Here is a 13,092-nt window from a genome sequence, read left to right on the forward strand (position 1 = left end):
GAAAAATTCTATATTAGAATTCTATAACCAGTGAAAATATTCTTTAGAAATGAAGGTGAAATAAGGATATTCTCAGATGAAACAAAACTAAGAGGATGCATCATTAGTAGGAAACCTATAACATAAGGAATAAAGGAAGAGTAACAGAAATGGTAAACATCTGGATACATAAAACAGACTATTTTCCTTTTTAGTTCTTTAAAATATGCATGATGATTGAAAATAAAAATTATGACATTTTCTAATGGGCTATTCAATATATGTAGTTGTAATATCTGAGAACTGCAAGGAGGAGAGTAAAAGGACCTACACTGTGGAAAGGTTTCTGCTTACCGTTTGAAGTGGTAAAATATTAAGTCTCTGTAAAATGAAAAATAAAAATAAGTATATGTGCCATAATCACCCCCCCAAAAAAACACTAAAAAACTATACAAAGTGATATAATCAAAAACTCAATAATTCAAAAGGAAAGCAAGAAAGGGGAAACAGAAGAAAGAAAATTAGAGGGAAAATTCAGAAAACAAATAGTAAAACGGCAGCCCTAAATCCAAACATATCAATAATTTTATTAAATGTAGTGATTTAAACTCACCAATTAAAAGACAGAATTTGTCAGAATGGATTAAAAAATATATATGTATCCACAACAATCCTATTTCATATGTAATTATATAATTGTGGTAAAGGTAAAGGGATTGCAAAAATAATGCTATGCGACCACTAATCAAAAGACAGTTGGAGTAACTATATACTAATATTAGACAATGTAGCCTTCAAAGCAAGGAAGACTACAAGGGAAAAAAATGGACAGTATAGAATGATCATTCTAATTTCAAGGCCTTTAAACTTGGTGGCTTATCTGGAACACTGGTGAGCATGTGACTGTCTCACCAAGTTTCATCTCTTAGAAGAAGTCTTCCCTAACTGCCCCTCCCTAGTCATCCGATCATATTCTCATCACCCTATTTATTTTCTTCAAAGCACTTTGCATTAGCAGGGGTTTTGTTTTTGTTTTTTGTTTGTGTATTTTTTTCTGGTATATAGGCTCCTAGATCCTCAGCTCCACACACATTGCCTAGCAAACTATAGGCTCTAAATAAATAATTGCTGAATAAACAAATAATTGGCTGACTCAAACACATGACCTTTACCTTAGTAACAGGCCTACCTTATTATGTTGTGAGAATTAAATGAGATAAACCAAAGAAAGCACACATTGCAGTGATCCTAATAGAACACTGTTTCATAAGTGTTACCAGTTGACATCATCATTATTATTTAGCATCCAGAACCGTGTACCTTATGTTTTTTTTAAAGTAAGTCTCTGTCTTTTGACATAAGCCATGAGTTAATCTATTGGTGGGTTCCTGGCCTTAGCTATAACTTCCATGTGGTGTTTATGCCAAAGGTTGCTACACTATGAAAGAAGACAGATGGCAAAGGGGAAAGGTAAACAAAATCATTAAATAATATTCTTTCTACTGCTTCAAGCTATGTAGTTATGCTCTATGTAGCTATGTAGTTATGCTATCTCTAAGCTTTCAGTGATCACTTATTAGCAATATAAGCAGAGTGGATTCTGATAAGTATTTCAGGAGTATGGCATTATTATTACCAATAATCATGATAGTAACAAGTACTCTTCAAGCATACATCTTATAATTTTTTTCCCACCTAAGGAATGCAGATGTGAGTGCTCCTATAATTGACAAGGGTAAGTTCAAGTAAAAGATGTGGAGACTGTGAAAATTTACATTACAACAGTCAAAGATATCAAGGGAACATTTAGCTCTAAAAAGAATATCTCCATTCAGCATTTAATTTTAACACTTGATACAGGAAATAAAAAGTCACCTATGTACATCCAGGCAAAAACTAATCCACAATATAAATCATCAACAATTTATCTATGTAAATTTTTTTAAAAAAGAAAGAGACTAGAAGAATTTAGACCAAAAAATTAAGGACTGTTATCTTAGTTTTGAGGAATTAAAGATAAATTTGTTTTTCAAATTTTTGTATTATATATATTTTCTATAATATATATATTCAGAAAAGCATAACAACATTTAAAATTATAATACGGAACCACGAAGGGGCTTCTTGTTTTTATTAAGAGTGCAAATAAGATGGGCACCAGGTCCCCTCCTCAAAAGTCAACCCTAAGAAATCTACAAAAGTAAGAGAAAAGCATGGATCATAGGAATTAATAACCAAAACAATATAAAAGTAATTAAAAATTAAAATGAACAAAAGTAAATAAATATAAGATATCACTAGGTGGAAAGAAAGCCATTGTGAAAGAGAATGTGTGTGTTTTGGATGAAGATGGACAAGATTGGAGCCCGGGTGAAATGACATATTTAAGGACATGATTCACAATATGTAATCTCTAGACTTGCAGTATCAGAATCACACAATGCAAAAAAAGGCAATGTGAGGGCAGAGTGAAAAGTGACCTTCAACAGACCTGGAAGACAGCTCTCATCAGAAGCTGAGTCAGCCAGTTCTTCATCTTAGACTTCTAGCCTCCAGAACAGTAAAAAAAAAATTGTCTGTTCTTTAAGTCACCCAGTCTGTGGTATTTGGCTTGAGCAGCCCGAGCTGATTAATACACTAGTATAATAGAATGATTACAGATCTCAGACATAAACCACTGACAGATAACTAATTAGGAGAGAGAATATAAAACCCATATATAGACACATTTAAGTGACAATAAAGAATATCAAAGACAGAATAACTCTAAAAACCCTCATACAGAAAGACCATCTAATTGGCATTAGAATTTTCAATATTAGCACTGGATACAGAAAAAAAAGGAATAAACATTTTTTAAGTATTGGAGAAAAGCACTTTATAGATTTGATACATCTAACAAATCGACAGAAGAAAATATATGTGGAAATAGGTGTACAGGACAACCATCGGGAGAACAATCACCGTGTTTGTAACTTCTAAATCAACACATGACAAACCCAGTAAAAGCAGAAAAGAAAAAAATCAGAAAGTGTAATGTACTGAAATATGCAATAAGATAGAAAAATAAACTATAGTTATAAATAGTAATTATATTAGTATTATCATTTATCTGGGAGAAGAGGCAATACATTTATAAACAGCTAAAGTTTAAATAACGGAGAGCCAAGTAAGGGTTCTGAATTCAATCAGTATAAGATATTGGGACAAGACCACATGAAAAATTTAAGAGGAATGGTATTTTCTGTCACACAGAAATATAATGCTAACACAACGAAGTATTTTTTACTTCTATTTACCAAAGAATCAGCGAGACTAAGCAATTTTATAAAATACGATTAGCAATTAGCTTACAGTAATAGTATTCTGCCACTTTCTAGGAAACTCTATTTAGCTACCACACAGTTATTCATACTAGAACATTATACTTTAATGTATATACTTTATGTATACTTTATTCTTTTTGAGAGATGTATAATCATGTGTCTCTAGCCTATTAAGCTACTTCATGTCAAAAACTAACATAAGTTCTTATTCATTCATTAATTCGAGAAATGCTTAATATTGTAGGCACTGTTCTCAATGCTGGAAGTACAAGGGTGAACAAGACAGACAAGCTCCTTCAACTGATAGAACCTACAAAGGCGATACAAATGAAATCTGATGTCAATTATTATCTATAATAACAAAAGTTATTATTTGCTCTTAGTCTGCTTATCAGAAAACACAAATCAAACTAAAATAAACCAAAACTTACTTTTCGGTTAAGCATAAGGTTAAGATAATTGTGTATTAGCAAAATATTACAATTTGGGTGTTTTTTTTTTTTAATTTTTAATTTTTTTTTATTGGAATATAGTTGATTTACAATGTTGTGTTAGTTTCAGGTATACAGCAAAGCAAATGAGTTATACATATATATATCTCCACTCTTTTTTAGCTTCTTTTCCCATATGGGTCATTACAGAGTTTTGAGTAGAATTCCCTGTGCTATTTTGGTTTTTAAAAAATCGTATCCCTTCCTATCTCTAAACACTTTCATGAAAACAGAACCATTTTCATGTGACTCAATCAGATTTTACTGAGAACCAACCAACTTCCTAAAGTCATATATTATGCAGAGTTAAGTATAAATGTATAAGTATAAATATAATCATAAATATATCCTCTGCCTTTGAGATCTCATAATGTAAAGAATCACTTATAAGGTAAGTCAGAGAGTAAACATTAATGATTGTGTACTGCTTTTAATTGGAAAATTAGAATAGGTATACTTTCAAAAAGTATATTTTAGAAATTTGTGTCTACAATGTACTTTTTAAAGCTCACTTGAAGACACTAACTTTTTAGAGAATATCTGAAAGATATGTAGTCCATCATTTCTCTAAATTAAAAAAAAAACTTCCTTGACACATATCAAACATATCTTATGCCTCAATCAAATCATTCTGGGGACCCATATATGTAGCACTGGTTTACTAAACTGTGGTTGATTTGATGCTGCTAGACTTGTACTATAAACAGATTAATGGAGTCTGCTCATTGTTTAAGGATATTTTCCTGAAAATGCAGGGAAGAAATTTATTTTTATTTTTAGTGTTAGGAGATATTTTGATTGTCTTGATAAATAAGGGGTATGTGTGTATTTGTGTGTGTGTGCATGGGTGTGTTAACTTTAATGATCATATAAAGTTAACAACTGTTTATATTATCACATATTTCCTTCTCACACTGTCTATCAGACAGTTTATGGCCAAATATGTGGTCCATTATTAAATGGAATATTTTTCTTCGCTACATGTAATTTATATATTAAACTCACATACATCCCTGCTTTACTTGGACCAATTTTTTTCTTCATTGTTTTCATTATTTTTAAACTTACTTCATGTATTATATCATATTAATATGTGTATGTCAACTTAAATCTAATAAATATTAAAATATAAAAAAATAAATACTAATGAACACTATAAATTTATAATAAAATTTAGATTGATCAAATATTTAGATATAAAAGTGAAACTATAAAAATACAGGCTTTTATGGTATTTAAAAAGTTTCAGAGTACAGAGATCCTTTCTATTGTGCCACAAAAATTAAAAGCAAAATAAGGGCCATCATTAAAAAGTCTATAAATAACAAATGCTGGAGAGGGTGTAGAGAAAAGAGAACCCTAGTACACTGTTGGTGGGAATATAAATTGGTACAGCCACTATGGAGAACAGTATGGAGGTCCCTCAAAAAACTAAAAATAGAGTTGCCATATATTCCAGCAATCCCACTCTTGGGCATATATCCAGACAAAACTATAATTTGAAAAGATACATGCACCCTTATGTTCATAGCACACTATTCACAATAGTCAAGACACAGAAACAACCTAAATGTCCATCGACAGATGAATGGATAAAGAAGATGCAGTATATATATACAATGGAATACTGTCAGCCTTAAAAAATAATGAAATGATGCCATTTGCAGCAGCATGCATGGACCAAGAGATTATCATAGTAAGCAAAGTAAGTCAGAAAGAGGAAGACAATTACCATATGATATCATTTATATGTGGAATCTAAAATATGTCACAAATGAACTTATCTATGAAACAGAAACGACTCACAGACATAGAGAACAGACTTATGGTTGTCAAGGGGGAGCAGAATGCAGGAGGGTTGGATTGGGAGTTTGGGATTAGCAGATGCAAACTATTATAAATAGAATGGATAAACAATAAGGTCCTACTGTATAGCACAGGTAACTATATTCAATATCCTGTAATAAACCATAATGGAAAATAATTTTTTTTAAAAAAAGCAAATTAAGAAATTATCTCATAGAAGAATAAAAAATTTTCTACATATGGAAAAAACACCATATGGAACTCAAGATGAAAGAATGATTTTGTTAATATATAAAATAAACTTTGAAACCAATAGGTTAAAACTAACAACCCAATAGGGAAGTGCGTAAAGGACAGGAGCAAACAGTACACAAAAGATGAAATACAAATGGCTCTTAAGCATAAGAAAAGGTATTCAACCTCAACCCGCAGGAAAGATGGACATTTAGTACCACAATGTAATACTTTTTTTTTCACCTGTCAACATTGATAGTTATTAAAATGTTGCTAATATGCTGTGTTGGCAAGAGAGAAAAAAAGGACTTGCATATTGTCCGTGAGAGTGTCAAGTCATCCTCGCTCTGGAGGGTGACCTGGTATTAATTATCAAAATGAGAGATGTACTATATCTTGGATTTAGCACATCCACTTCAAATATTTACTCTACAGATATTCTCACACATGTGGACATAGTGGTGAACAGGCAAATACACAGACTGAAACATTACAAAGGGGACCAGTTATATGAAGTATGCCCTCTTCACAGAATGAAATATCGTGCTGTTGTTAAAGAGAAGGAAGCAAAATTACATGTTCTGATACAGAAAGGTTTTAATATGCACTATCAAGTATTTTAAAAAGCAATATTCATATAAGTTAGTATAGTATCTTATCTTTTGTATAGCAAGGGGGAAGCAGAGAGAAGTTGTTGAAGGAAAATCATGTCTATTTGTGAATATATTATTTCTAAAGGAGATATGAGATATAATAGTAGTTGCCTCTGGGGAAGACAGCTGAGTGGCTGAGAATTAGGGTAAATGGAGGGTTTTTTTTTTTTTATATATATGTTTCCTATCTTTTGAATTTTGTATCATTGGCTTATATCACCCATCCTCTCTCCCCATCTCACCAAAAAAAGAAAAATGAGAATTACTGGTGGAGCAGAAACCAGATGCCAGAATTATCAATCATGGCTATACAATTAAAATCACAAGGACATTAAGCCATAGTACAGAATATCTGAGTTGGGGGTCTGATATTTACGTGTGTATGTGTGTGTGTGTGTGTGTGTGTGTGTGTGTACATTTTTTTTTTCATTCCCTGGTGATTCTAATAAGCAAGCTGATCTGAGAGTTGCCAGGCCAGAGTAACCAAAGACTCATTCTTGTAGAAGATGGAATTCACTCTGAACTTGAAAGCTGGGTCAGCCCTACAAAGATGAATATCAACTGACTGAAGTTTAGATTGAACTTATGAGTCGTGAGGCACCCAGCCAGATGAAATAAAAGCAGAGTAAGACAGAAAAAGGAGAGATAGGAGAGTTACATATGGCTGATTATTCTCTGAGTAAAGCAATAAAACACTTGTGATATTTATTACAATCGCTAAAGGAAGAATATGTGACACACTTGGTGGCATGATAGTTAAGATTAATATCCCATTACTTATTTTAAATTATCACTGATAAATTTCAATATGTACATGTATACACCTCTAGGGGCTATCGACTGTATGCTACCATCAAAATGCCTTTTGCAAAATATTGCAGAGATTCTGGCCACTGTCAAAATAACGAAACTTCATCGATATTTTGTCTTACACCAGGACAGATGACACTTTGCCAGGCAGTGGCTACATTTTTCAGCACATAGTAAAACCAAAGGTGATGGAAAGGTATTGTATATTCTTAAAGTTGCAAACGTACACTGAGTCCTTGACATGTTGCATCACTAAATATTTCTGCTGAATCTTAATATGTTCCTTTAGGAAGATTTGGTCAGTCAAATTCAAGCCTGTGGATAGATGTTAAAAGTAAAATTTTTTCTCCTTATCCTTAGGTACATGTATGAAGCATTTTCAATTCCCTTGTTTAAAAAGCTTCTGAAATCTGCCTGTGGCTATGCCCTAGAACACCCAGACAAATTTTTAGGCTAGAAATTCTATGAATCTGTTTACCGTAATTCCCTTCTGTGGGTAAGAAATGGTATTTAAATCATGCCACTGTATAACTAACTTATGCCTCAATGATAAATTTTAATTCATGAAAAAGTCAAGTCAACTTTATTATATATTCTAAGGAGAAGGTGTTTTACAAAATGCTCTGAGTAGAACTTGGAGGTATTATTGTCACATTTGGTCTTTCAAAATACTCACCCATGACACTTGCAGGCAAAATGGTTATCACATGGGAGAATAAAGTAGAATGGTACGCTTTTGAAGTAATGCTTACTGTGTCAAGCTGTGTGGGATTCATCTTGCGAAGAGAAAAGATGGTCTCAAAGGTCAAAGCAGTTTCTATGTGCCTTGAAGTACAGAGGGTACAAGTGGACAGACATAAACTTCAAGGACACTCTGAAACTTTAATATCATAGAATATTGATGAAAACTGCTGAAAATGGGACAGTGCTAGAGATAAAAATTGTGTCACACCAGGGAAGCTTTTCAGTAAAGAAGTGAAGACATGGACTTTCAAGGATTAAGAGCTTGTACTGGTTCAGACTCATTCACAGTTTGACACATGGGTGGCCATTAATATTAGTTGAATGAAGTGTTGAGTTAAGGCATCTGTCTATAATGGATAAGGTCTGCCCTAAAATGATCCAGAAGGTATGATAACAGTAATGCATAAGATGGATTTCTCTGTGGGCTCTCCCAAAAGGACAAGTGTCAGAACTGGTGCAAAGCAAAAACTTCCTCTGAAAAAGTGTTGCTTGTCAAAATTTCTTCTCTTCTGAAGTAGCTGAAGCAAATTTAGCAACTTCATAAGCCCCTTAAATTGTAACAAGCCTACAACTTTTATTAGCTGTTGCTTACTATTTTGAAGTACTGTCGTTTGTTTTATTTCAACATTTTACTCTTCTTTTAATCTCCGACATTTAAAAAATGTGTTCTAAACAAAAGGTCTAACATAATTGTCAGGAAAATTTAGGATGATATTCTGCTTCCACATCTCACTCTGCCCCCTGCCCAACCCCTGCACACAGGTATTTTTAGTACAGTGAGTCAAACTGTACTTGTGTAAATTATCAGAAATCCTTTGGAAATGTAGTCCTTTTAGTAATCTTAGTTTAAGATAGATTTGCCACAAGATGATTCATTTTTCACAAAGGTATTTACACTATGAATCTCCTGATTGGTTGCTTTCATTCACCCGAAATAAAGATATGAAAAAAAATACGGGTCACATGTTTCAAAATCAAGAAATATACCTATTTATACATAAAGGCAGACATTACTCTCCTTCTTGTGCTTATCATCCCCATCATAATCCATTTACCCACACCAGTTTCTTCAAATCACCTGATGACACTAATTCATGAAGTTTTGTGAAACACTAATTTTTGTTACTCCAATTACATGTTACATCCATTACATGTTTGTACTGATAAAAAAAATAAATAGTAAGTTTTCTGTATTTGTCATCTTCCCTGGGAATTCATTTAGGAATGGGCGAGCATGAAAACGAATACCACTAGATGTCACTATAAACAGACCATTTTCTCTGATGCAGATTTATTTTCTTGCATTTCCAGGTTTCTTGGACTGTTTGGGGGAAATTCTTTCTGGCAATATTGATTCCATCTAAGCCCTTGTTTCTTTAGTCAAAGGTTGTTAACTGCTAAATTTACATCCTTTCTTGGGTCCCTTTACAAATCTGCAAAACAGTTTTCTTTAAAGAAAATCACAGTACAGGGATTTAAAAATTGTCACCATTTTATTAATTAGGTGATGGTGTCATGCCAAGTCAATCAGTTTATTATTTTTTAAGAAAGATCTTGTAGTGAGTTTGTGTCTCATTAGAGAACTGGAGGAGCAGACAGATTAATGCGCATATGCTACAACATTAATTAGAGTCAGGTTTTTCACAAGATAGGTAATTTCATTGTGACAATGGCAGCAGCAATTAATTGAGTCTCTTTCAGAAAGCATCTAAGGGGCTTAAGTTGAGGAGAAAACCCACCATGATGTACCCAAGTTAAATGTAGACGGGACACAAGAATTATAGGGTTATCAAGTGAAAAAGATTTTAAAGGTTTTCTAGTTTGTGTAGGCTTCTTGTCCCTTCTTCCATCTGAAACAGAAATTTCTTCAATGAAATCCCTGAGTAGTGGACTTTAAGAGCATGTAATTTGTGGCTCAGTGGGAGTTTTAACAATTATATTACAATTTTATATATCTTTGTGCAAATCTACTTGATGCATTTTGGCCAAGAAAAGGACATGCAACTGAACTATAACTATCCAGCAGATTCTATACCACATGATTTTTTAAAAATTATGTCCCCTTCAATCAATTTACACCAAGCAATACTTAATTAGGAATATCAGCAATCAACTGCTAAAATGTCCCTAATAATAGACTGGCGGAGTCAGAATAACAAGAGAGATTGAGTAGTCAAACTTCCTTGTTAGCTGACATTTAAAAATTCACATTTTAAAATGACATTTAGTAGATGAGATGATGATGCAAATGAAATCTATATTTAGGGAGGGGTGAAAACAGCATCTAATTTGTAGTGATTATATATTCTGTCCTACCTGTGCAAATTCTGCTCGTTTGTCTAGTGTTCTTTAAAAATATTTCTTTTCCTCTCTCTCTCCCTCCTCTCTCTTCCCCTCTCCTCTCTCCTATTCCTCTTCCTCTCCTCTCTTCTTTTCTCCTCTCTCTGTCGCTCTCTGCTATGAGAAGACAAGTACGTGGAGAAACCATGTATAGCCATTCAAATAAACATACCAGCTCAGCTACCAGGGGACAGCTGGCCCTAGCTGTCGGTCACATAATGAACAACCTTAGACACAGGACACAATCAAGTCTTCAAATGTCCCCAAACTCAGACTCCATTTGACTAAAAAGACCTGAAACTAGAACCACTCAGATGAGCCTGCTCAATTTGCAGATCCATGAGAGGTAATAATACATTGTTGTCTTAAGCCAGTAAATATTGGGGTGATTTGTTATGCAACAGTAGATAACTAGAATGGTAGGCAGTTTGTTTTTGAAAAAAGAGGGAAAATGGTAAGAAGTCCATAGGCAGACAGCTTGCAAGAAGAACTTTGATCTTCTGACTTAATTTTGTTGTTAGCAAAACAATCTTTCTCAGACTCTCCGGTGGAACTTGCTTTTTATTAAATGTGAGCTCTGACTTAGGCTTTTCTTTCTCATCTGTCATTGTTATCGACTTTACTTTCATTCATTGTCATTTACAGAAGTTGGTGTGTTTTTCTTTTATTTCAATTCTGAATAGCATTAGATAGACCTATGGCTAATGCAATGTTTGAGCATACGTACAACATACAAAAATAAACTTCACGTCATGTTGTGTGACTGTGTATGCTGAAGGAGGCTGAGTAGCAAAAGGGCCGCAATTTGCAACTAATGTGTACTAGCACAGTGCCCCACCCCGTCTCTGAGATGCTTATTGTATATATTTTTTAAATAGTGATTCTCCAACTTGAGAGTGCATCCAAATCACCCAGAGATCTGTTAAAATGCAGATTCTGATCTAGTAGAATTGAGTTTCAATCTGAGATTCTGCATTTCTTAGAAGCCTCCTGAAAGAGGAAACAACATGAGTGGCAGGATTCTAGGATGTGTTAGTTTTCTACATTTTTTTCCCTCCATTCTACATGGTCCTTCATTCTCTATCTCCATATCACATAAAGCTTGGGCAGGGAATGTTACTTATATGCACTTAAGGAAAAAATATTAAGAAGTATCATAATTGTCTTCTAAAGCTTTTGCTCTCCCCTGCCCACAGGCACATGTTTTTCTTTACTCAAGTACTTTCAATTACCTGTTTGCACCAACACTTTCTATGCTAAGATTTATTCTTATCACGATAAGAACCACTTAAAAGTTGTGACCCTGGCCCAGAGGGTGGCATTCATCCTGCAGACGTACTGGCCCTAGCACGGTGAACAGGCTCTGACAAATGTTGCTGTTTGGGGATGGCGGGTATTACCTGCATTTGCTGGTTCTTACTGCATACTGAATTCTTCCCCCAAATATATCTCATATTTTTCCCTTCTCTTAATCCTTTCCATGAGCACCCTGGACCAATCTATCATCATCACTCCTCTCCATTCCTAAAAGTAGCCTCCTTACCACTCAGCCTACATCTGCCTCTTACTGATTGCAAGTCCCTTGTTCACACTGAAGTTTGGCTTCCAGTTCTCTTAAGATAGAGACAAGTTTTCTTTACATGGCTTACAAGACCCCGAATAATCAGATCTGGGGTCCTCATTTTTCTACGCTCGTTTTCATTCTCTGGCTCCGTATTCTTAATCACTCACAACAAATACACTCCAGACATTGGGTCTTTAGCATGCAGTTTTCTCTGCCCAGACCTTACTTCCTCCCCACCCACCCTTCTTCGTTTGACAAACTGCTATTGTTCTCCTCCTATCTCAGTTCAAAACTCACTTTCTCAAGGAAGAACAATCTGTATATTAGTGTGGTTTCCTTATCATAATCTCCATCACGTCACTCTCCTTTCCAGCAATAACACAGTTTTAACATAATTTTAAATTTACGTGTGTCATTCTTTTTCTACTGAGTGAAGATTCCTGAGACTGTGCCTGGTTTTATACATTGTACTACCCCCAGCTCTTTTCATGGTGCCTGGATCAAAAAATAGTGGTTCGATAAATACTTGTTGAAGGAATAATACATTCTAAGCTACCCATCCAATATACCATTGTCACCATATTTGTCTTGTTCTGAACCATCCTTCTCTTTTGCTTGACCTGTAATCTTTTATGCTTTATCTCCCATTTTATGAAGAAAGGCAGAAAAAGCCATCAGCCTTTGTATTTAATGATGTCTCCTTGGTATGTGATCTTGAGGGAAATTCTCCACTTCTCTAATTTTAAAGTCTTTCCAAAATGCCATGTTTAGTTTCACTGGGTGGTTCTGTCTTTGTACAACTACACCATCCTCTTCTACTTCCACTTATCCAGATCCAGGTCTCTAGCTCTTTCTTTCTTTTGCGGTACACGGGCCTCTTACTGTTGTGGCCTCTCCCGTTGCGGAGCACAGGCTCCGGATGTGCAGGCTCAGCGGCCATGGCTCACGGGCCTACCCGCTCCACGGCATGTGGGATCTTCCCGGACCGGGGCACGAACCCGTGTCCCCTGCATCGGCAGGCGGACTGTCAACCACTGCGCCACCAGGGAAGCCCTCTAGCTCTTTCTTAAGTCTATCCTTAATTATTCTTCTACAGTTCCAGTTCCAACCCAGACTGTAACCCTTCTTATAAGAAGAGGCTGATG

This window comes from Aethalodelphis obliquidens, unplaced genomic scaffold (assembly GCF_003676395.1).
Source record: "Aethalodelphis obliquidens isolate GAN/ISIS:26980383/991018 unplaced genomic scaffold, ASM367639v1 scaffold52, whole genome shotgun sequence".
In the NCBI taxonomy this organism is placed as follows: domain Eukaryota; kingdom Metazoa; phylum Chordata; class Mammalia; order Artiodactyla; family Delphinidae; genus Aethalodelphis; species Aethalodelphis obliquidens.